Below are 25,423 nucleotides of genomic sequence, written 5' to 3' on the forward strand. Positions count from 1 at the left end.
GGTAATTCTGGGAGTTTCTAATCCAGACAATTCTAAGTCAAGGAAGAAAGGTCAAGTATCTGAAAAGAGCCTCCACTAGAGGGTACATGTTTCTAAGCTTCATCACATTTGAAGCCTTTATCACTCCTGAGATGGCCATATTTCAGCCAGGTCTATGGTCTGTGATGGGAAGGACTATTCATCCCTGAGTATACACACTGATGGCATATCATTAGTACACCACTGCTTGCCTAAGTCTTGAGATATTTATGATGAGGAGTGATTATTACATATATAAAATCACACTAATGTTTTATATGAAAAGAAAATACCGAGAAGGAGAAAAGTCCATTGCGCCTATTGACAGCGCCCACTTACCATCCTTAAGATCTGTCAAGAGTTCTGGTTGCAAAACATTGATTTTATAATAGCAATAAAGTTTACAGATGACAAAAATATGAGCTTGTTTACTCCTGGAAGGTTTTATTATTCATGCAAACAATTAGTCAAATACAAAGGCTGTGATATACATTGCAAAATCGTTTCTGAGCCAGAAAGACCTCAAGAAGAGAGATTCAATAGAAATGATTTTGCAAAATATGATTAAAATGATTTTTTAAACTAAGGATTAAAAAGCCAGGCTCCACACCTGGAACAAAGGTTGAGCCCAGTCAAGATCTTTGTGATCAAGAAGAAATGGATGGAAGGAAGGTTTATCTTAAGGGCTCTCATATAGTCAGCTGTGTCATTTGCACCAACAGAAACTTCCAGGCTGTGGGATACCTGCAGCTTAAACCTAAGTCTAGTAAGGCATCCCAGACCTACTGAATCACAGGCTGCTGGTTCCAGCTGATTACTAGTCTCTCTAACTGTGGCTGTGCATGAGGAGTTAAATGTGTTTAGTATGAGTGAGACAAATCCATTTTCCTTTTCCCTTAACATAATCTGCTTTCTCCCCTAAAACACATTGTCCAGATCCAAACTATAGATTTTCTTCCTGCATATTATTGTGCAGAAAGTTAAAATAATAGCAATGATGCGGTTAATTCAAACTGTCAGAGCCATGCAATACTCTATAGGAAAACACTGGAGGGTTGCCAGGGATTCAGAAGTAAACTAAAGTGTTTCCATGAGACTCTAGTGATGGCAGTGAGCTTTTTGTTTTCCCTCACCTCCCACTCTCCAAGCATTCATTTCCTTTCTTCCCTTGCTCCTGCTAGGGTCCCCAAATTTCTAGCTACATAATTTGGGTGTTCCTGACCTTTCCCCAATTGGAACTAATTGGCCTTAATCGCCTGGCCCCTCTGATTGGTTCAGAGGTGAGCATGTGACGCAAGTTAATCTAAGCAGAAGGAAGCTCTGATGGGTAGAAAAAGCTAATGTTTTCTCCCCAGAGATGAGAATTAAGATCCATCTAACCCTGGTTGTTGCTGCCAAGCATTCCACAGTGATGAGGAAAACCAGTCTTAAAAGAAGCTGACACAGTGCAAGGCAGAGCAGAGTGAATGACATGGGTGACATTGTTGAGCTTCTGGATCAGTTCTCGCATAAAATTCTCCCTAAATCTGGATTTCTCTGCCAATAAATTCCTTTCAGTTGTTTAAGCTGATGTAAGTTTCTCTTACATACAACTAAACGCTAATAGATATTGTGCCATCCATAAACGTCTAGCTACTTTCCATGCAAATCCCTAGAGTTCATCCCCAAAAGTAAGACTGGAATGTTGGGGCCACTCCTAAATAACTCTAATTACTAGAGACCTCGAAACACTTCCAGGGGTTTCCCTGGTGGCTCAGTGGTAAAGAATCCACCTATAAAGCAGAAGATGCAGAAATACAGGTTTGATCCCTGGTCCAGGAATATCCCAATGCCGTGGAACAACTAAGCCCGTGAAAGTTTAAGCTGCTCAGTCGTGTCCAACTCTTTGCGATCCCATGGACTATACAGTCCATGGAATTCTCCAGGCCGGAATACTGGAGTGGGTAGCCTTTCCCTTCTCCAGGGGATCTTCCCTACCCAGGGATTGAACACAGGTCTCCCACATTGCAGGCGAATTCGTTACCACCTGAGCCATCAGGGAAGCCCAGCTAAGCCCGTGCACCACGACTACTGAGTCTGTGCTCTAGAGCCTGGGAGCTGCACCTACTGTAGCCAGTGCTCTGCAACAAGAGAGCCGCCACAGTGAGAAGCCTGTGCACAACGAGAGAGCAGCCCCGGTTCGTCACAACTAGAGGAGAGCCCACATAGCACAGACAAAAATCAATCAATAAAATTATATGCAAAAAAATTTCCAGAAATCTATGTACGGAATATTATGTTGAGATTTGAATTCTTGACGAATCTGCAATCACCATGAGTCCTTGGTATTTACTGAATAGTGTTTCAACCATGAGGAGGGGAGGATACATCTAGGAACACCCCGGCTTTCTGGGGTCATTGGACTTCAGGATGAATTCTGGCTGCTTCCAAGAAAAGGTCTTGGTCACATAAGGGTTTGGCCAGAATCAGGACAACTTCCTATTCAAACTTGCATTTGCCCTTCTGTTCTAGAGGCACTGAGTGAGAATGTACAGGTCAACTGATTAAAATAATTCATGATACAGAGTTCCTTTACCACTGAAGTGTCTGTGAGAAGAGCCACCAAAGGATCCAAGAAAACATTCCTACAGGGTCAGTCTGTAAATGCAAAACATTCTTAAATCTTTTAAATGAGTGTTTGATATATTGCCTTAATAATAAATTTATTTATCTATACCTCACTTTCAAAAATGATTTGCAGTGAATTTAATATTATGTAGGATAAATTAGATTAAATAAATGGATGAACTCAATATAAAAGTAATGATAAGAAAATAAAATAAATAAAAGAAAAAGTATATAAAATGGTTTCATAATATCCTGTGCAGTTGCTATAGGTGAACAACAGATTTGTTTCTGACCTCTCAAATTAGCCAAAGAGGGAAACATACCTCTAATAGATTCATGAAGTCCAACAGATTTTTTTAAAAAGAGAGAAAGAAAAGAAACAAAAATTGTTACACAGGAAAGAACAGTTTTACTGAGAAAACTTTTTCCTGTAGTAATTTCTCACTGTGCTACAGAGACTCTCCAAGAACAAATTCTGGAAAACACGTCAACATAGCTGATGGTATAACCTCAAAGTGCTGTTCTAGGTGAGGAATCAAACACTCTCTGGTCACAGCTCTTTAATTATCTGCCATGGTCCAATCTGGCAATTTACAATGTCCATTTAAATATCAAGACCCCAAGATTGAGGGTGCTACCCATGGGAATCTTGTATCCATGGGGAGCCACCATCTACAAGGAAAGCTGACGTGAGAGGTAGAGAGAAACACAGATGGGTTTGACTGACACCTGGACTACTCAGTTCTATCAGTTCTATCTAATCAATTCCATTTTTGCCTAAATAGTCAAAATTGGGTTCTTTTCACTCTACTGTGTTTCCATACTCTTGAGGGATGATGCCCACTCTCGTCAAAGTCAAAGGCCAAGTTCAGGGGGAAAGAGACATAGGGAAGCACGTATCTTTCCCACAGGTAGGAGCAGTAGGAGGCATGTTCGTTCTAATCCCCACCACTCCCTCCACACAGCTGTGACCAAGTAGCAAATGGGCAGCAAGATGTGTATTTGCAGGACCCTTCTCATCCCTGGTTGTTGAGTGAAGCCACTGGCTTCTGTTTCTTTATTTCATACTTATTAAATTGTGAGTCTATGAAATGATGCTACATGAATTGATCCTATAAAGGAACTGAATCTGTGTCATTTGAGCAACCAGCTGCTAGAGAACAGATGGTGTGTCTGAGCATGAGCTAGTTTGCTCGTCTAAAAGCTCCCCTCTTTGCAAGTGCTTTGCTCCCTGCAGCAGCTCTGACTTGTTCCAGGTAATCTATATTTATCAATAGGGTATGAACATTGTAAAAATAAGGCAATTATAGTTCCATGACAGAGCTAAATATTATGTCACTATATGAAGCAAATGGCATTGCTAGTCATTCCTTCAAATATTATTTGCTTTATAAAAGCTGCATTTCAAAGCATTGGAACCCAGCAGGGATTCTTTGTCAACAATCTGCCATTTCTAGCTAAATTAAGTAATCATCTGGCTACTATATTTAGAAAGTGTGTGCAGGCTACAGAACATATAGAGAGCTCTAAATGGTGCATTTATCTTCAGGGACACCATTACATAGGAGCAGAGGAGCATCTGCTTTTAAGAGAAAATGGGCTTTCTATTAGAACCGCAGAACAAAAGAGACACTATAAAGAAGTGACTTTTCCCAGAAAATCCAAGTGTGATCAGGTTGTTTATGAAGATAGGGTAGAATATCGTGCAATTTTTCTCAAAGAGTTTCTCCTCCTTATGTTAAGTTTCTCCTCTCTCTTTAAATTTTATAAATAAGGAAACCACAGCTCAGAGGTATAAGAAATTTGCCTAATACCTTGTAGAAAGTTGGAGAAGGAAATGGCAACCCACTCCAGTATTCTTGCCTGGAGAATCCCATGGATGGAGGAGCTTGGTGGGCTACAGTCCACGGGTCGCAGAGTCGGACACGACTGAGCAACTTCACTTTGTGGAAAGTAAGAGACAAAGGCGGCTCAGGCTACTTCTGAGTCCACTCTGGCTACCACACTGTGTATGTGTGTGTCCCTCAGTTGTGTCTGACTCTTTGCGACCCCATGGACCATAGCCCACCAGGTTCCTCTGTCCATGGATTTTCCAGGGAAGAATACTGGAGCAGGTGGCCATTTCTTTCTCTGGGGGAATGTTCCTGACCCAAAGATTGAACCTACAACTCTTGTGTCTCCTGCACTGGCAGGCAGATTCTTTACCACTGAGCCATCTGGGAAACCCAGCAACCACACCATGGCTGCCTCCTAAACAATGAATCCTTCTGCTGTATTTGCCCTGTGATGGTAATCCATGTCCTTTGCTTGAATTTTCAAACCCCTCTCACATTCTTTCTATTCCTGCCCAAGGAAATGGGCTAAAACGTATCAACTGTTTTCAGGCGATGACCTGAGTTTTCTGGAAACAAACAAAACAGAATTCCAAAGAAAATTTGTGAAAACTACAAAGAAAACCAGCAGAGGACTTGAGCCCTCTAGTATGTCCATTGTCTGACTTCTTGCAGCCCTGTCCTGATTATTCTCTGGGCCCTAAACATAGGTTTATTCCATGCCTGTACTGCTGCAGAGGAAAGACCACAGGACCTTGCTGTCCATAAAAACTCTTTGCAGGAGGGAGTGAGGAGAGTGTCAGGCAGCCAGGAGTGGGCCTGAAGACCACTGCACATCATGTTTACCCATTAAACATCCAGCCTTTCTTTTCTACCTGAGATCTACTCTGGTCAGCAAGAATCTGAATATGACATGCTGTGAGTAGGACAGAGAGAAAGAGAGCAAAAGAGAAAGGAAGAGAGAGAGAGAAAGTTGCTTCTGCTTGGAGTTCATTGAGCTTCTTTTGCCTAAAGAGTTCATCATTTTCTAACCATCATTTATTCAAATAAATTGTTCTTCTCTCTCCTTTTCTTCTAGAACTTAATTGCACACATGGTAAATAGCTTAATATTATCCCACAAGCCATCACTGCTCTGTTATTTGCTTTTTTTCAGTGATTTTTCTATATATCCTTCATTTTGTACCAATTCTGTCCCTATGTCTTCAAATTCACTGATCCTTCTTCTTTAGTGCCTAGTCTTCCGTTAATTTCACATGCTAATTTTTTTTAATATTGTATTTTTCACCCCTAAAAATTTCATTTGGTTCTTTTTATCTTCCATTTGTCTTCTCATTATGTTCATGCACTTTAACTGTTTGATCATGCATGTTTATAATAGCTGTTTTAACACCTTTTTCTGCTGATTGTATCTATAGAACCAACCCATGCCGATTGACTGATTTTATTCTGGTTATGGGTTATACTTCCCTGCTTTGGGACATGTCTGATGATTTTTTAAATTGGATTAAGGGCATCATGAATGTTACGTTGTTGAAAGCCTGGATTTTTGTTTGTTTTCCTTTAAAGCGCATCAGGCTTTGTTTTGGTAAGCAATTGCTTGCTTTTCAGCTTGATCCCTTCTAGACCTGTTTTCTTAGCTTGTCAATCACACATCTTTTATTTTCATTTCAGGGGTGTTCAGCCTTACAGGCCATTAAGGCATGGCTCCCTCTGATCTCCACTGCAAGTCCTGGGTGACCAATGAAGACTCTCTACTCTGGCTGGTTGGAGTGTAAACATTTCACTGCCCTGGTGAACTTACAAGACCCAGATTGCATTTTCCCTTGCCTTAGAGTGTTTCATGCATGCACATACAACCCAATCATCAGCAAGATTCAAGGGGCCCTCCATGAGGATTTATCTAGCTCTGTTTCTGCATAGTACCTTCTTCCTCAAACTATGACCTGCAATGTCCACGTTCCACAGAGTTCCCGATCTCCTTTTCCTCTACTGAGCAAGCCCACTGTGTTCTGCTTGGGATTCCTCTTCTTGGACTACAGGGTAGAAATCGCCTCTGAGTGGAAGCCAGGTGACAGTGGGCCTCATCCTGTTTGATTCACATCTCTCAGGAATCACAGCTGCCTCTGTCCAATGTTTGAAAATAATTGTTTCATCAACTGCCCAGTTTTCAACTTATTTATGGTGGAAAGGCCCCAGTGCCTCTATTCTAAAATAAAACAGAAGTTCGAGGAATTTTTAAAATTTGAAAGTCATCATAACATTTCCCAAATTTCCCAAATTCCTATGCAACACTTCTTTCAGAATATCTATTAATGTCTTCAGGAATTAGTCTTCCTTTGGAAAACTTTTGTTTAAAGAGTGTGATCCTTAGAAGGGGAATAGGCTTATGAAGGGTGTCAGAGAAGATGATTATATAGGCTTAGTACATTCCTATTGGAGAAGGAAATGGCAACCCACTCCAGTGTTCTTGCCTGGAGAATCCCAAGGATGGGGAAGCCTGGTGGGCTGCAGTCTATGGGGTCGCATAGAGTCGGATATGACTGAAGTGACTTACCAGCAGCCGCAGCAGTACATTCCTAATACAAAGGTCCATCTTGTCAAGGCTATGGTTTTTCCAGTAGTCATGTATGGATGTGAGAGTTGGACTGTGAAGAAAGCTGAACACCGAAGAATTGATGCTTTTGAACTGTGGTGTTGGAGAAGACTCTTGAGAGTCCCTTGGACTGCAAGGAGATCCAACCAGTCCATTCTAAAGTAGATCAGTCTTGGGTATTCTTTGGAAGGACTGATGCTAAAGCTGAAACTCCAATACTTTGGCCACCTCATGCAAAGAGTTGACTCATTGGAAAAGACTCTGATGCTGGGAGAGATTGGGATCAGGAGGAGAAGAGGACGACAGAGGGTAAGATGGCTGGATGGCATCACCGACTTGATGGACATGAGTTTGAGTGAACTCCAGGAGTTGGTGATGGACAGGGAGGCCTGGCATGCTACAGTTCATGGGGTCACAAGGAGTTGGACACGACTGAGCGACTGAACTGAACTGAACTGAATATAATATAGTTATTTTTCTTCAAATGGCTCATCTTTTAGTGAGTTTGGTTTGGTCTATTCTTTGGATTTATGATTATTTAAATTTTTGAATTATGCTTTGTTAATACTTATTGTTAAGTATCCCACGTTGATTGGAAAATTTAGATACCAGAAGAAATGACACTGCAAAATTCCTCCCAATATTTAAGTCTCAAATTAATACAATTAATCCATTTCTTATTCAATGCATTAAACCTCCAATTACTTGACTGGCAACATGTTCGTAACTTTTAGGGGTTTTTCTCCACAAATATGTGACAGAATCCTCACAGGTACTTGCATATGTGGCCCAAATGTCCCTGGACTCACCAACTTGCAGGTCACATTACCTCCCGGGGGGTAGAGGGCGGAAGACCGGGTCATATCATCACAGTTTGCGCCTCCAGCTCCAGGGCTCTGAATTCTTCACGGCACCCCAAGGCACCGACTTCTCTTTCATACCTCAGACCCTGTCCCTCTGCCTTCCTTTGGCCACTATTTTCAATATTGCATTAACAATAATTTTTTTTAAGCAAGAAAATACAATTCAAAGGCAATAGAAGAGTTCTTTGAAAGTCTGACAAAATTTCCAAGATATACAAGGAGAGACTGAAATATGATTTGCTGAAGCCATTGGAAGCTTTGGTTCAATGTAATAAATATTTATTAAGCATGTCATTTGTCCATGATAAAATATTTTTAAGAAGTCTCAGTAGCCCATCTCCAGTTATGTGAGAACCAACACAACACAATCAAGCCAGCATTACACAAAATACTTTGTCATCCCTCACCAGAACCTCTGATGTCTTTTTTTTTCTTTTGAAGAAAATCTTCATTTCTGGGATTAATTAATTGATACTACATTTTGTAGAAGTTTAGAGGGTAGGGTTTGTTCAAATTACCAAATTTTAACACACAGATGAACTTCTCAAGTTTAAGTCATTCCAGCTGCAATGTGACTTTAAAAGGAAATGAAAGGGAAGCAGAGGAAAGAGGAAACAATTCAGTAAGTTAACAAGTGCAGATTCATGAAATAAAGGAAAAAGTGCTGGCACAGGAAAGATGTAAGACAGTGGAATAAAATTCAAGGCTCATGTGGATGTAGGTGAATTATCATGGGGAGCAGGGTGGAGAGAGAGAAATATAAAGCTGAAGTCATCTAAGTATTTCCATAAGAAAACAAAACAAAATAAAAAACATTTCTCCATTTCACTGGTAGCCTTACTTTTCCCAACTTTTTCTTAAGTAAAAAATGCTGGGATTTCCCTGGCAGTCCAGAGGTTAGGACTTGAGCTTTCACTGCCAGGGCGGGGTTCAATTTCTCTTCAGAGAAATATGATTCCACAAGTCGTGGGGTGCAGCCAAAAAATACTGTCTGTAGTTTTAGGTAGAATGAGGTATTTGCATGTATAAATAGTTCAAAAAACATCTATAAACCCCATAATCGATAATCTCTCCATGTATATGTCTGTAAGACTAGTTTTATCAGATATAAGTACCTAGAACCCAGCAGGTACTTCACAAGTATCCGTTTAATGTATGAATTCCTGACAATGATCGAGTGTACTGCATAGCTTAAAAACCAATGCCATACAACCTGGTTTTCTCAGTTACATTGATCTCATGTCTTTGAGCATTAAAATGCTCATATTATGCAACAGTACCACTTTTGTTAGAAAATCTGAAAGAACAGATTATTTATGCTTCGAATTAAAAGTATTATAGAATTTACTGGGAGTTAATGTATGCACAATGGATGGCTCCTTACGTTTAACCCTAATTCTGCTGAAGACATTGCTTTCTGCTCACACAGGTACACGTGATTTGAGAGCACCCATCTCTGGACTCACGTGAAACCCACCTTCGGTCTGGAGCTGCAGCTGCTTCTAACAGAACCCGTTGCTTGTGGTTTTGCCTCACTGCACATGGACTCGGCAATGCCTTTGTTCCGCGTCTGTCCCTCATCTCTAGCTGCCACTCACTATGCTGTCTTTTTACTTTTTCTTTTACCAGTTTCCAAAGTGAAATACTTTTAAAATTAATTTTTATTGGAGTATAGTTGCTTTGCAATGTCTTGTTAGTTTCTACTCTACAGCAAATTGAGTCAGCTATTCATATACATATATATATATATATATCCCCTCTTTTTTGTATTTCTTTTCCATTTAGGTCACCACAGAGCACTGAGTAGAGTTCCCCGATATTATACACTATTGATACTATGTATAAATAGATAACTAATGAGAATCCAAAATGCAATAATTGATAGCGAAACTGCCTAGCACCAATGCATGCCTCGTGCCTCAGTGTGTGCATACAGCAAGCCTTCCCACCTGATGCCCACCGCACTGCCAAACCATGACTGCTTATGCCTCTATTTTGACACCTGATTCACGCATGTCCTCTGAGGGAAGGCGTGATGCCCGGCATTCACTTCTATCATTGGCAGACCTAATTGACGACCTGCCTTATCAGCCAGTAGAACTGATGTTCAGTTTATGTGTGTTGATGACACCACAGCAGAAGCCAATTCCTGACACCAGTTCTAACCTTGTCAGCCAGTGTCCTGTTCCTGTTTGATGAGATACTTCAGTATTTCTGATAAAATAATTGATTATTAATGTTTATAGGGTTTTTCATCATAATTGATGTCAGTGATCCTCCTGCTGCTCAAGGATCACATGAGGTGCTTTTTGACAATGGACATTCTGGGATCCCTTTCTCAGAGATTAACAGGACTTGTACGTGGCTCAGGAATCTGCATTTTCACAAACACCTCCAGGATACAAGAAGTGCCTGGATTGTACTTTGAGACACACTGACCTATACAGCCTCAGACAAGCGCACCATTAGATTCAATCTATAAACTATTTTTTTAAAAAGCACATTCTGCATTTTACCAATGGGTAAACAAGACATTAAGGGCTACCTAAATGATGCTAGTGGTAAAGAACCGGCCTGGCAAAGCAGGAGATGTAAGAAACACAGGTTCGATCCCTGGGTCGGGAAGATCCTGTGGAGGAGAACATGGCAACCCACTCCAGTATTCTTGCCTAGAGAATCCCATGGACAGAGGAGCCTGGCGGGCTACAGTCCATGGGGTCACAAAGAGTTGGACATGACTGAGACAATTTAGCATGCATTCATGCAAATAAGACATTGCACTCTGATTTTTATTAGCAGATTATCAACAATTCAAGCATCACTTCAACTTTACTAGCTGACGTTTTGTCCAATTTAGTATTCCAGCTTCGAAACACTATTACTCTAAAGAGGGTCACCAGCACTTCATGTGATAGTCTGACCTTGATAAAATATTACGCAGCACAGACAGCATGTCCTCGAATGAGAGAACCCATTCCAGCTAAGTCAGGAGACCCCTGAGCAGAGAAAGAAGTGGATTTGTTTTCCTGTCTAAATCAAATATGGAGCTTTGTCCCATTCTGTTTGTAACTAAAACATAACCATTGAGACTTCATCAAGTCTGTCAAATATTAGCCGAAGATACACTTGACCTGGAGTGAGGTATCAGGAATTTTTAAACATTTAACTCCTAGTGTGTATTAGTATGAAACCAAGTTGAGCAGAACCCATTAATGTCACAGTGATCGGTTACCAATGGAAATAAATAATTCATGATGAAGGGAATTAGTCTAATTAGCAGGCAGTTTGAGTCCTTTGATAAAATCCAGCTCTAATTCCGTGAAGGGCAGGAAGTGCTGTCATCAGTCAGCCCTGAAAAGATTAGCATCTATTATGAATGAGGTTCGACACCCTAGCGAAGTCATGTGTGTCCTGGAGACAAACTTAATATGTTCCAGAATGGGACACAGTTTGTCTCACCAACACATCACGATTCCTACCAGGCTATTGTATGTAATAACAAGCAAAGATCAGCGCTCCATCCCGCCGCTCGCGCCACTGTCCGTCATTCTGACAACTGTGCAAATACGTTCTCCATGCAAAGTAGGGAGTGTGCCCTGAATACTTGCAAAATTGCACAAGATGTCAAAGAAAATACGTGTTACTTTCTCGTTCACCAAAACAAACACTCAGAGCCAAATGTCAGCCCTGAAACTGACGGTTTCAAAGATGGTGGGCAATAGAGGATGTCAGGCTTGGTGTGTACACATTTCTTTTTCAAAACTCTTGTCAGCCCTTCCGGGAAATTTGCTTCTCTACTTCTCTCTCTCTAGATATTGAAGTTATAAGATCAATCATAGGCTTCTAGCTTCTGCAACTGCTGATAAATGGAGACGAGGGTCCTAAATAAAGTAGCTGCTGGAATTCCAAACTAATAATATGAGGGAAAACAAGGGAGAGAAAAAAAAAAAAGGTTTTTTTGGCTTTGTGTTTTTATTAGAGTGCACAAATAGCTTGGATCACTGGGATGGCTCAGTTCTAGAAAGATTTATGTAGTTTCTGAATCATATGTGGCCTGACATATCCAAAAGATGTTGACTGCTCCACACTCTGCAAACCCCACATTATTTTGCAGCCCACAAGCTGACGCGGCATCAGCTGTGTTTCCATTTTTACTTATGAGCCTTTTGAAATTACATGTTTCCATTTTGCAATTTGATGTAATAATGAAGAAACTCCAAATTTGTAAGTTATTGTATTGCTTGTTTTTATTGTGTAAAATTAATTGCTTCATTTATTTATGTCATTAAGAAGGGGGGTACCATTTTGCACATTTTATCATTTGCTGTAATAATTAACATGCCAATAACACCACAGACGCCTTGGAAACAGGACGAATCGAGCCTGAGTCTGCACAGCATGTCACATGGCAGCCCCTGTTGTTAGAAGGGCTCTTCCCAAAACCATGGGGAAAAATGTTACATCATGTGAGCATTGATAATCCCAAGGAGCATGGACTGACTTGTGGAAATGGGTTTAAATCAATACAAGAAATGGCTTTTATGGAAGCAAAAGGTATAATTCTCAAAAATTGTAATCCAGTTGTCCAAACACAGTTGAAATAAGCACTGATCCTGTAAATTTAATGAGTCTGCAGAAACTTGGTGCCAACAACTTACTTAGATTTGAAAAGATACCTTGGTAAAATTTGGTACAGATTCTTTAAAACTAGCTGTTACTAATAAGCGTTAGATATTGACTATTTCTTTTCAACATATTCATAACCTAGAAAGCTAAATCAAAATCTCATAGCTTTGTATTTTATGTATTCAACATCATAGCAGGTTTGCATGGGAGTGTGGAAACACTTTAGATCTGCAAACTCTTTAGCATTAGGTGTATGCCTGTTATGACCAGTTACATATACATGCATCTCTTGAAGGTAGGAGAGTAAGATACCACTTTTTTCTTGTGGCATCTTCTCCTCCTCCTACCAGGCTCAAGCAGACAGAAAATAATAGTTGGTGCTGAGTTGGCTGAATGAATGGACAGAGCCTACCAACCAAAGTGCAGTCACTCAATCAAGTATTTCTCCAGATTTCTGGTCAAAGGAGACGGCAACATAACGTATCTTAGAACACACCTATTGCCCAAAGTCTCAGATGACTGTAATGGCTGGTCCTTGTAGCTCCAAGACCTGATGGTCTGTAGCTGGTTCTAAATCCTGGATGCAGAGTTCCATTCTGACAGTGTCTTAACCTAAGCTTAAGGTTTCATGCTCAACAATTCCCTTGTGTCCTGCTGAGAGCTCTGACTCCATGAGAAAAAAGACCTTCCAATTGTGACCTTACTATACTCAAATGTCCCTGAACGGAGACCCGTAAAAGACTATAGGTATTTTGAGAGCATTCAGCTGCAATTTTTAATTTTAGAACCCAGAACATTAAGCCAAGTTTCATGTCTCCTTAGAATTCAGTTCTCTTTAGCTGGGTGATATTTAAGATAATATATACCTCTGTTACTAGGGCAGCCAGTTCTAAAGCCTAGGAAAGCTGGTTACTTGAGTCCAGTAAAAATCACTAATTTAGATGAAGTGGGGAAAGTCTGTCCAAATTAGTGAAGAAATTAAATGCAGAAGTTTTAAAATCAGAGTTTTGTTCATGTGTACGAACACACCTGAATGGGCCAGGATATCTCTGAGAGTATTGGCATTAACAACTCAGTTACACAGACACAGAATTAGGATGTCATTTGCTTGTAAATAAGAATTCTAAATCAGTGGTTTTTAACTTAGAATGGTGTACTGAAAGTTGTAACCCTTCTTTCCAGAACAGCATACAAATATCCACACAAATGAAATTTAGGTACACTTTCTTTAAGAAATTAAAGTGTTCTTTGTCTTCTTAGTTATATTTAGGCAATTATTTCTTAATGGATCAAAAGTATATTTCAGTTCTGGTATTTAAAGAAATTACTACCAATCATGAGTAACTGAAACCCAAATTAATCATTTAAAAATTTTATCTCCCACTTTTTAGTTCTATAATTCTATTTGGCCCTCTGCTAAGAAGTTCTGAATTCACATTATCCTACAAAAGGAGATTCCAAAGCTCAGAATACAGGTAACAGGTTCTCATTAGTGATGAGTGATGGAATGAGAGATTTTCAGAACTAATAACTAATAATTTTCATAACATAATAATTATTATGTACAATGAACAGATTGGACAGTTGCCTCCTAAATATCCGTTTTCTCCTTCTTTCTGGCTAACATAACCTCCATTTTATTTGAGGGTTAAAAACAAACTCACTCTTGCAGACTCTCTTGCAGCCAGGGTCAGCTATATTGAATTACAGCCAGTGGAAGTTTCTGGAGGTAGCTATGGAAATGATCTTGACAAGGGCTCACTGGTTTGCCTACTTCATTCACCCTTTTGCCCTTTGCTTAGAATGCACAGATGATGTTTGGAGTTCTAGGACCCACGTGACAGTCACAAGGACAAAGCCACATGCTAAGGAGACTGGGCAGAAATACAGATGCAGAGTGAGGCGATCATGACACCAGTCCTTCACTGATACATCTCTAGATTTCATGTGACGTGACCAAAAAAAAAAAAAACAACAAAAACCTCTCTATTGTTTAAGCTGCTGTTTGATTGGGTTTTCTTTTATTTGCAGTTGAACCTACATCCTAACCAACATACCCATATCTACACAACTTGTAATGATGAAGCTGGGTTCCGTGGATTTCTAGAGCTGTGCTTTTCTAGAAATGTGCATATAAATAACCTGGGAATTTTGTTAAAATATAGATTCAGACTCAGGAGGCTTGGAATAGGGCCAAAGAGCCTGCATTCCAAGGTCCCAGGTGAGGCTGATTCTCCTGGTCTACAGATCAGCCTTTGAGTAATAAGGCTCTAGAGGGTGTATCTGGAGAAGGCAATGGCACCCCACTCCAGTACTCTTGCCTGGAAAATCCCATGGACAGAGGAATCTGGTAGTCTGCAGTCCATGTGGTCGCTAAGAGTTGGACACGACTGAGTGACTTCACTTTCACTTTTCACTTTCATGCATTGGAGAAGGAAATGGCAACCCACTCCAGTGTTCTTGCCTGGAGAATCCCAGGGACGGGGAAGCCTGGTGGGCTGCCGTCTCTGGGGTCGCACAGAGTTGGACACAACTAAAGCAACTTAGCAGCAGCAGCAGCAGCAGCAGCAGCAGAGGGTATATACATTGAATACAAATTTCATCCAGATGTGATTTTTTTTTTTAATGGTAAGAGGGCCTGTTGTTTTCACCAGGTTCTCAAAGAGGTCGATCAAACAAAAAGATGTAGACCAGATGTTATATGAGATTAATTGACAACAAAAGAAAAGGACTACAATGACTATTAGATTCAGTTTCTTGTCCCTGAGGTTTCCCCCTTGGGGGAAAGAGCAGATAGATATACCACAAACTGATAATTCTCTACCAGTTCTTCTGCAGCTCTTTCCTCACCCTTCTTTGCCCTTCTCTGGGCTCTGGGAGAAGAACTCTATAAACTCCATCAACTGGGCTTCCTTATCAAATGGCTCTGGTTGAGTGATGTCAGTTGAGATAACAGCAGGGGTCAAAGGCCTGGAGAAAAGAGAAGTGGATTTCCCCCCGCCCCCGCAACTCCCATCCTGGGTGTCAAATCTCTGGATCACGTCTCCCGCCATAATTATGTCCATCCATGACTGCAGCCTCTCCAGGAGGCCTCAGCCCTCACTGGGCTCTATCCATGGCTTCCTCCTTTCGCCTTCTCAGCTCAAGAAGTAGTTCCTGTGGTGACTAGCCTCTGAGGCCTCAATATCCTGTGTTTGCCTGCACCCCTGAGAAGGTCCCTTCATATAAATCTCTTCACCTGAAACTTCTGGAATGCATTCCACTTTCTACTGGACCCTGAATGATATACACAGCAACTGCCCTCTGAGTCACCAGGCCAGTGGCCACCTACCAGTTCCTAGTTTGGACTTCTCTCTCTAGAACTCCAAACTGTTGACCACTCTCACATTTCTCTATCATCAAGATCATGCAGCTGTAGTTTGCTCAGCTCCCCAGTGGAAGGAGAAGGGAAGCCAGTGACAGCCCCCTCTAGTCACTGACCCTGTCAGCCCGACCTTCTCCCTCCACTCAAATCCTGGCACCTATAAGATTAAAAATCAAGAGGACTCCCTGGCAGTCCAGTGGTTAGGACTCCATGCTTCCACTGTAGTGGGGCATGGGTTTGATTCTTGGTTGGGAACTAAGATCCTATAAGACACGCAGTGCAGCCAAAAATAAAAAAAAAAAAGGTTTAAAAAACAAAATAAACAAACAACAACAAAAAAACCCCCAGACTCCTTAGAAGAGCACCAAGGTGTCTTTCCAGTCTCATTTTCAACTTCCATTCATGTCCTGCCTGGGTTCGCACTGACCCATTTGTTGCTCCTAAATATATTTTGCTATTTCAAACCTTTAAACCTTTTCTCTTGCTGTTCCTTTTGCCAGAAAAAGGGCTTCTCACTCCTTAGTTATCCAGAAAATTCCTACTTGGACTTTAAAATTCTGCCGAAGGGCACTCCACGGACAGTTAGTTCCCTCATTCTGTCCATCCTCTGCGCATTCAGAACATTCTGTATGTGGTTCCTTAAGTCCATCGCTCAGTATATCATAATTTGTACATTTATAGGTCTGTCTTCTCCACCTGACTCCCGAGTGTCTGGCACATGGCAGTACCCTTTACATGTGGGCGGAGGGAAAGAGATAGAGATGGAGAAGCTTTGGGACCACTTCCGTCAATTTTATCCACCTCTCTTCTGCAGAAGCCAGAGTAGCATGCCCACTTTCATCTTCCAAGCGTCTTTCTGTTTTTGTTAAATTGTTTAAGTGCCTTGGATCTTGGAAAAATAGGAAGGGCTGAGACTAGACCCCAAAACAGTCACATAAGCAGGCCTCACTCTTAGGGCAAGATGCTGCTCATTGATGAGAAATAAACACAAGGTATGATTAAAGGCTCTAGGGCAACTCATTTATATTATTCCCCCAGAAATTCATCAAATTTTTCAGCTGTTTCCACAATTTTTTTTTTACCTTGGAACAGTATTTATCCTTTATGAGCCCCCTGAATTATAAAATATAAACTGATGAGAAGAGGGGGAAACCATGTGTGTCATATAGAAATTCATTTAGTATTCACAATGATGCCTTTAAAGAGAGGATGAAACAGCTTCAATAACTGCCATCTCCTCTCCCTCCCTGCCAATAACCCCACATCTTTATCCTTACTTTACTTGACCCATATGTGCTGTGTCTTTATGAACCAAACATAAAAACTCTAATATTCATCTGCCTCATTCTGTATTTCTTTTGTTTGTCCCACTGCTTCATCTCCCCAGTAAAATCTCCAGCAACAAAAAAGCAATGTGTTGCCGTGGCTAAGGACACACCAACTCACATTCACAGCTAAATCTGCATTACTTACAGGGGGAGCTTTTGTTCGTCTTTATGAAGTGTGTGTAAGGGCCCCTAGTGATTCAGACCCTACTGGTTATTAATCATGTCGTGTTGTATCATCCTTCCCGTTGTGCACAGCAATGCAAGTGACATCTGTCTCAAAGCCAACTGTCAATATCTGTTTTAGAACGTCTGTGTTCATCCTGCTGCCTTCGCTTGTGGGCAAGTGTCAGAGTCCCCAAATGGCTACTGCCTAGACAGTCTTTCATCAGGACTGTTAGTTTTTATATGGACCACAAATCAATGGCACCTATTGGTCTTGCAACATGCTCATTGCTTACGTGTGATCTTGAATGAGCATTCATTTCCATTTTCCTCTCCTGAGAGCAATTAAAAGAGGAAGAGGTAGTAGTTGCATTACAATTCTCAACCAACCCCCTGCATGAGTGCTAAGTCACTTCAGTCATGTCTGACTCTGTAAGACCCCAAGGACTGTAGCCTGCCAGGCTCCTCTGTCCATGGGATTCTCCAGGCAAGAATACTGGAGCGGGTTGCCATGCCCTCCTCCAGGGGATCATCCTGATCCAGACATCGAACCCGAGTCTCTTACATCTCCTGCACTGGCAGGCAGGTTCTATACCACTAGCACAATCTGGGAAGCCCTCAACCATCCTCACTGACCACCGATTCAGTTTGTACAGCATCTTGTCCTGTACCCGGGGAATTTTTCACTCTTACTGTTTAGAAATAATCTTGCTGTGATGTAAACGTTGTGTTTGAAAAGTAGGGGTTTTCCACCATTCTATTCACCAACCTAATAAATACGAAAAGGAATGCACCCCACTGAGAATTTATCTGGACTCAACATGAAAGGGAGGCTTGTCTCCAGATTTGGGTCTTAGTTGTTGTTGTTGTTCGGTCACCAAGTCATGTTCAGCTCTTCGCGGCCCCGTGAACTGCAGCACACCAGGCTTCCCTGTCCCTCACCATCTTCTGGAGTTTGCCCAAGTTCATGTCTATTGCATTGGTTAGGAGTTATTTAAAAAGAGGAATATGGGGGAGGATGTGCTTTTCTTCCCTCTTTGGTCCTTTTTTTATCTATCTTATTATTGTGAAGTATACTAGGTATGGACTTCCCTGGTGGCCCAGACGATAAAGCATCTGTCTATGATGCGGGAGACTCGGGTTCTATCCCTGGGTTGGGAAGATCCCTTGGAGAAGGAAGTGGCAATCCACTCCAGTACTATTGCCTGGAAAATCCCATGGACAGAGGAGCCTGGTAGGCTACAGTCCATGGGGTCCCAAAGAGTCAGACACGACTGAGAGACTTCACGTCATGTTCATGTATACTAGGTATGGCTGCTCTCTACCCTCCAATATCACTTTTCCCTTTCTTTCTCAACAGAACCTCTAGTTTTTGATGGGCTCACGGCCAGCTAGAAAGAAAAGATTGTGCTTCTCATCTTCTTTTGCAGGTAAAGTAGTGCACGTGATTCACTTTTTGAAAATTCGGATTCTGATTCAGAGTGTCTGTGGCTATGGCCGGGATTCTACATTTCTGACAATCTGCCCGGTGATATTGGTGGTGTGGATCCTATAAGCCCATGGACTATGCCCTGAGCAGCAAGGCTCAGATCACGTTCATGCTGTGTCACGTCGGCAATATCCTCTTTGTGGATCCACTTCTGTTGATAACAATAGAAGAAACACAACTATAATTCTGACAAATCCCTAAAGTCAAATCAGCTTTCACATCTTATACCTCTTCAGGAAGCTAAAGTCAATCAGAAATTATTACTACTGGAGGTGGCAGAGAATCTTCTCAGCAGATTAGAATCTTCAGTGGATCCAGGACTCAGCTACCTACTAGCAATGTTCCAAATCACTGAGTGTCTGGCTTGGAAAACCAGCCACGTCTCTAGGCAGTTCCACGTTACAGAGTCCAAAGAGACAGTTAAGGTCAGGAAGAGATTTCCCAGAAAGCAGAGTCTGAAATGGAGATCAGCAAGCAGCATGTTCTTGGTATCAACACACGCGGATAGAGTTAGAGGACTGGGCAGCAGACACTAAGTTAGGATGCAGACACAGGGAGCCCTGAAGTTGGGATGACCTTTCAGAGTTGCTCCAGTGAAACCAGAGGATCACGGTTTTCTATCCTTGTGTTGATTGATCACTGCATATAGGCTGAGCCTGGAAAGAGCATGACCTTGAGCAAGAGCATTTTCTTTTGAAGGGAGATGTTGGTTGGGGCTGTCCAGAAACTTGTAGAATAAGGTTTTTATTTCCGAAGGGGGAACTGGGTGGAGCGTCACTCCGTCTACCCAACCTGCCCTCTGGAGGCTACCAAGGATATTAGGCAAGGCTTTCCCTGGCCTTCAGAGCTAGAAGCCTGTAGCTGACACCATAAATTGCCTTTCAACCAGCACACACCCATCTCTCTTCTTCCTTGTTTCAGAGCCTCAGTTTTATTCACCCTCTACCAACCATTTGTGGCCTTCAGTGAGGACAAGTTCTATCTAGCCTGCCATTTATGATAGTCTCATTCTCCTTACCAGTGATGATTTGCACATGGTTGCTGCTGCTGCTGCTAAGATGCGTCAGTCGTGTTCGACTCTGTAAAAGAACATAATTATGGCCATTGAGGCTTGAAGGGAAGTCTGATGTGGGCTTCTGAAAAAGTTTTACTCACTCTTAAGAATGTGCGAGAATGTCCTCCTGTCTCTTCCATGGATCAATGTCATTATGTCTACATGTGATGGCTGGAACTGCAGCAGCCATTGTGCAACCATGAAGGTAAAGGCCTAAACACAAAAATCAGATGGCAGAACATAAAGATGGGAAAAAACCTGGATCCTCAACAGTGTCATTGAGCCAGTGCATTATTCCATCCTGAAACTGTCTTTTCTGGACATCTCATTATGTGAACTACTACATGTCCTTACTTTTTAACCACTGCAGTTTTTAAATTATCATTCGCAGTTGAAATACCTTAAGAAGTTCAATGCTCCGTTGATACTTATTGAATGAATAACTGAGTGAATGAATGTCAAAGGGCTCAACAACCTCATGTGATGTAGAGTGACACAGACCTTATCATTTTATAGTTTCATTCTGTCCTGTGTAGATTTGGAGCAAAAGGATACAGGGCAGAGAAAGAGATGAAAAGAATACTTGACCTTTGGACAGAGAGAATCTGATTTTTCATAGCAGAGCTGGTTTTAGAAAGTCTCTATAAAGGGACATGGAAAAAAGATGTCCCAACTTTGGTCCAGCTGCTCCAGCGGGGGTGGTGTGCTGATAGAGGATGTGAATCACATCTCGAGAAAGCAGAGCAATGATCAACCCTCATCTGGGCTCGCTGCACACTTCATGTGAATTACATCTTAGAAATAGCCCTGCTTTTGACAGTCGCTAAACCTCATGCCAACTACTTTGTCTTTCATCTTATAATTAAAGAGGATTCCTTTTCTTGGGTTCGGAACTTGTAGGAACTCCATCTTTTGACTAATTCACCTTCAAATCAGTGCTGTGTCTTGATGTATTACAGCGATAGGCTGCACGCGCATGTCATCCATCATAGCAATCAGCTGTTGCTGTGCGCCCAGCACAGAGAAACCCAGCCAGCTGTTGTTCTGACACATCGGAGCAATGCATCACCCACGTCCAGGACATCAGTGATCTATTACTCCAAGATGGCACTGTCCAGAATAGAGATAGTGCTGGGCACATGGAGCAGCATGCAGGCTTGACAGAGACCTACTCAGAGCTGGGGAAGACTTTTCTAACATTGAGTGGTTTGAAACAAATTGGTTTCCCAAGACCTAATTTAGTGGTTTTAATAAGGGGGTCCAGAAGCATTCGCATGTATTGCTGTTATTGATCAAACTCAGGACATCAATTTCTTAGTAATGTATTCTGAAAAATCCAAGCCATCACTGGCAACATTTTATGTCTCTTAATCTTTATTGTTGATGATTGGAATGGTTTTTACACAAGTCTTTCAAGTCAGCAAATGGTATCAGCAGCTGGTCTAACCTCGGGGTGCCGGTGGGGGATGTGTGAAAGGGAACTGTTTAAATATCGACTGCTGAGCATTTGCAGAAACTGTTTACTTCCAGTTTGCTTTCTGTTTCTCAAGTGAACACTTAGAGCAGTACCTGTATAGCCTCGGTGCACAAGAGCACAGATGGAGTTACCTGAATCACTGACCATGAAACCCTTAGGAAAGTAGAGCTTCCCCTCAGCCACACTCTCCCATTTATCCAGCCTGACCAAGAAGGGCGTCTGAAGAGGGAATTGATCCGGAAATGAAAAGATCTGAAAATGAGTTCTAAAAACCCCAGACCTTTGATTCTCAGAAAGTTTACTCTCTCATTTATAAAGAGGCCAAGTGTTTATAAGAAATTCCTCAGTCCTTTCAGCATCTTTAAAAGCCTCTAAAGAAGCTATTTTCCTAGCTGTGACTCCAGTGGCCCCAAATGGTCTCTTCTGTACCTAAATCTGCCCATCAACAAGATGAAAAATGTATTCACCACTGCAGTAGTCAAAAAGAGGTGACTGCTTAGAACTGGCAGAGGCAGCACCAAAATTGAAGCTTTTTGATAAATACAAACAATTCGATCTTTTTTCATTGTGGTAAAATACACATAACATTTACCAGTTTAACCATTTAAAGTGCACAGTTCGGTGATACTAAAAACCTTCATAATGCTATACAACCATCACCACAGTCCATCTCCAGAATGGTCATCTTCCCCAGCTGAAACTCTGTAGCCATTCACTACTAACTCCCTCCTTTCCCTAGCCCTCAGAAGTCACTATTCTACTTTCCATCTATGAATTGCATTACTCCAAGCGCCTCATCTAAGTGTAATCATACATAATGATGATGATGATGATTTCTATAAGGAGAATATCTAAGTTAAGTTTTTTTGCACCTGGATGGAATTAAAATGTCCAGTCAGCAATTTTGCTTGAGATTTACTCTCCCGGTCCCTGCTGGTTGGAGTAAAGTCTCCCATTGCTTATACAGGCACAGAATAATCACCGTTCTCACCTCCCCACCTAGAAAAGAAGCCTGGGAGCCCGGGGTACCTATCCTAGAAAAGCAGCAAGGGCTGTATCTTAAACATAGAGGTACTAGGTGGGGTGGCCAGTCTGTCCCAGTTTGCCTGAGATGCTCCCAGGTTTAACACGGCAGTTCCTGTCCTGGAAACCCCTCAGTGCTGGACAAAGTAGGCCGCCGGGTGGTCACCCTAGCGGTGGAGGCTCGGGAACGCACACTTGGGGGCAGTGAAATTAAGCCATAAACCAGGCCATCTGTCTAACCCTAGACTGCTATTTCCTCCTGTGCAAATAAGAAATAAAATGTCACGCGGCGAAAGGTACAACTGGAACTAGGTTAGCAAATGGGTTTGCAATCAGCACAGCTCTTCACAAACTGCCTTCACAGGGGCTCTGAGAGAGAAGAAAAAATGATGCAACATTTATTAAGCTGCTATTGTAGGCACTTTACCTCACACATTCATACCCTTCTCACTACCCCAAGGTAAATGTTGTTAATGCGATTTTTGACAAAGCAGAGCACTGAGGCTCACAGAGGTTGTGCAACTTTCCTAAGGTCCTGTAAGTAGTGACTTGAGCTCCCTAGCACAGCTTTCGAAGCAGATTGATGAGTATAATTACAAGAAGAACACTGCCCCAGATAGACTGCTCTACTGCTTGTAATTATCTCGTTATAAAATACACTTTCTTGGATTCAGAAAAATCTTAATAGTTTCCAGTTAAAAGGCAAAGGTCCCTATAACGAGAACTTGAAGGGTTAAAAGTATTATAAGCTAACATTTTTCTTAGTAGCTTATCTCCTTTTAGATGTTAAGGACAACCAGCTGAAAGCAGGCTGTTGCAGAGGTACCTGGTATGGATGGGATATTGATAACGGAAACAGAAGACGTTAAAAATCAACTTTGCTTCTCAATAACAGAGGAAACCAATATTGAGTGCTCTTCTTTTTTACATAAGAGAAGGGCATGGATTAGGATTTTGGACTAGAGTTCGTTTTAGCTTTGTAACCAGCCCCAGGTGGCTCTGGCCAGCCCTGTCCCATTGATACGAAGAGCTTGGGCCAAATAATGTCTATTAGCAGTCCCTTCCCTGCTAAGTCTGCATAGCTCTATAGCAACATTGTAGAGCCTCAGACTCCTCAGAGACCAATTTTCTAGTTCTCACCTCAACTAGAAACGTTAGTGGGATAGATACACAATTTACAACTTCTTTATTAGTCCTGGAAGCAACAGGGTGACAGTGGAAAGACCTGAAGTCAGACCTGGGTTAAGATCCTTGCTCTGCTATTTGAAGCTAAAACTTTGGGCAAGTGATATCTTTAAATCAGGTTGTGATCACCTGTAAAAGACCAATAAACCAACCAACTCAGTTATGTTGGGAGCACTAGATGAGGTAACAAAATATAGTCACAACCTAAGAGTGGAGAGTTGTTTTATTGGGAATTCTAGGACTTCAAGCCTGGGAGTCAGCATCTCAAGGGGCCCTGAGAGAAGTGTTCCGAGGAGGCAGGGGGAGGAGTCAGGTTACACAGAAGTCTGCAGCAAGGGGCAAATAGTCTGAACACCGAAAGATTATTCTAGAGGGTGGGACAGGGAGTGAGGTTGGAGAGAGGGTCAGGAGGGAAGGGACATACATATACCTATGGGTGATTCATGTTGATACATGCCAGAAACCAACACAATATTGTAAAGCAATTATCTTTCAATTAAAAATAGATAAATTATTTTTAAAAGATTATTGGCAATTAAGGAACACCAAGTATCTCAAGTTAAGGGATTTAGGGCTCTTTTCTAAGTATGGGAAGATGCAAGCATCTGGGCTTACTGAAATCATTCCTTTCATATGCACCTCACCTATCTGGGGCCAGCATCCTGCTTCTTGATTTTATTACATCCTTAGTTCCTTGGTCACCATAGGGAGTGGCGGCAGCTGACAGCTGCTGGATAAGAGACACTGTTCTCCCTTTTGGGTGCCCTCTGGGTTCAGAAATTTGGAGCCCCGAAATCACTATGTCTGTGACTTCCCTGTTTACTGATATGGCAGGAAATATTCCACTTTACAATATACATAATATACCCAGTATCCATAACCCAATTATAACAGCACATGACCCTAACAGCCAACAGCACTGCGAGTTAGCCCTCAGGAAGCTACTCCCAGCAGAGCCCTGGGCCGCAGCCTCCTTGTGTGTGAAACGGGCCCCAGGGAGTCCTCCACACCGGCCTCCCCATCTGGGCTCATCTGACTGCTCACTGGCCATACCCTTGCTGTCCATGACCTAGGCTGTCACCACTACATCTGGTCTGATTGGGGAGCATGGGAATGGCTTTCTCCCTGACAATTTTAGTCCCAGTTTGGGCCATATGTGTGTGTGTGTGTCTGTGTGTGTGTTTGTGTGTGTGTGTGTGCGCTAAGCTGCTTCCATCATGCCCAACTCCTTTCGACCCTATGGACTGTAGCTCACCAGACTCCTCTGTCCATGGAGTTCTCCATGCAAGAATACTGGAGTGGGTTGCCATTCCCTTCTCCAGGCATCTTCCTGACTCAGGGATCAAACCCAGGTCTCTTGCATTGCAGGCAGATTCTTTACCATCTGAGCCATCAGGGAAGCCCCTCTCTTCCTTTTACTCATTGCTAAAACATGTATCTCTCCACATGGGTCAATGCTGGTGAGAACTGCAGTCAGGGAGCCCCGATCTCTTGGGCACCCCTCCCCCCAAAGAAACCTTCAGAAAAGCCCCAGAGCTCACCCTCTGCTGCCCCTCAGCCTACAAAGTGGGCAACACCCCACCTACACCCCTCAGTCCCACCTTGGACTCTTCCTAGCTCCAACCACTTGCTGTTCACAGTATGAACATAAATTAAGAAAACAGAAGCATACTGTCCTGCGTTTAAATGTTCCAGACTGAACCTCAAGTAAAATTTAATATTTTAATTTTTTTATTTTTTATTATAAAAAATTTTATAATTTTATTAATATTAATAATTTAATATTATCTCTAGTGAGGT

This window comes from Bos javanicus, chromosome 2, assembly GCF_032452875.1.
Source record: "Bos javanicus breed banteng chromosome 2, ARS-OSU_banteng_1.0, whole genome shotgun sequence".
NCBI classification, from domain to species: domain Eukaryota; kingdom Metazoa; phylum Chordata; class Mammalia; order Artiodactyla; family Bovidae; genus Bos; species Bos javanicus.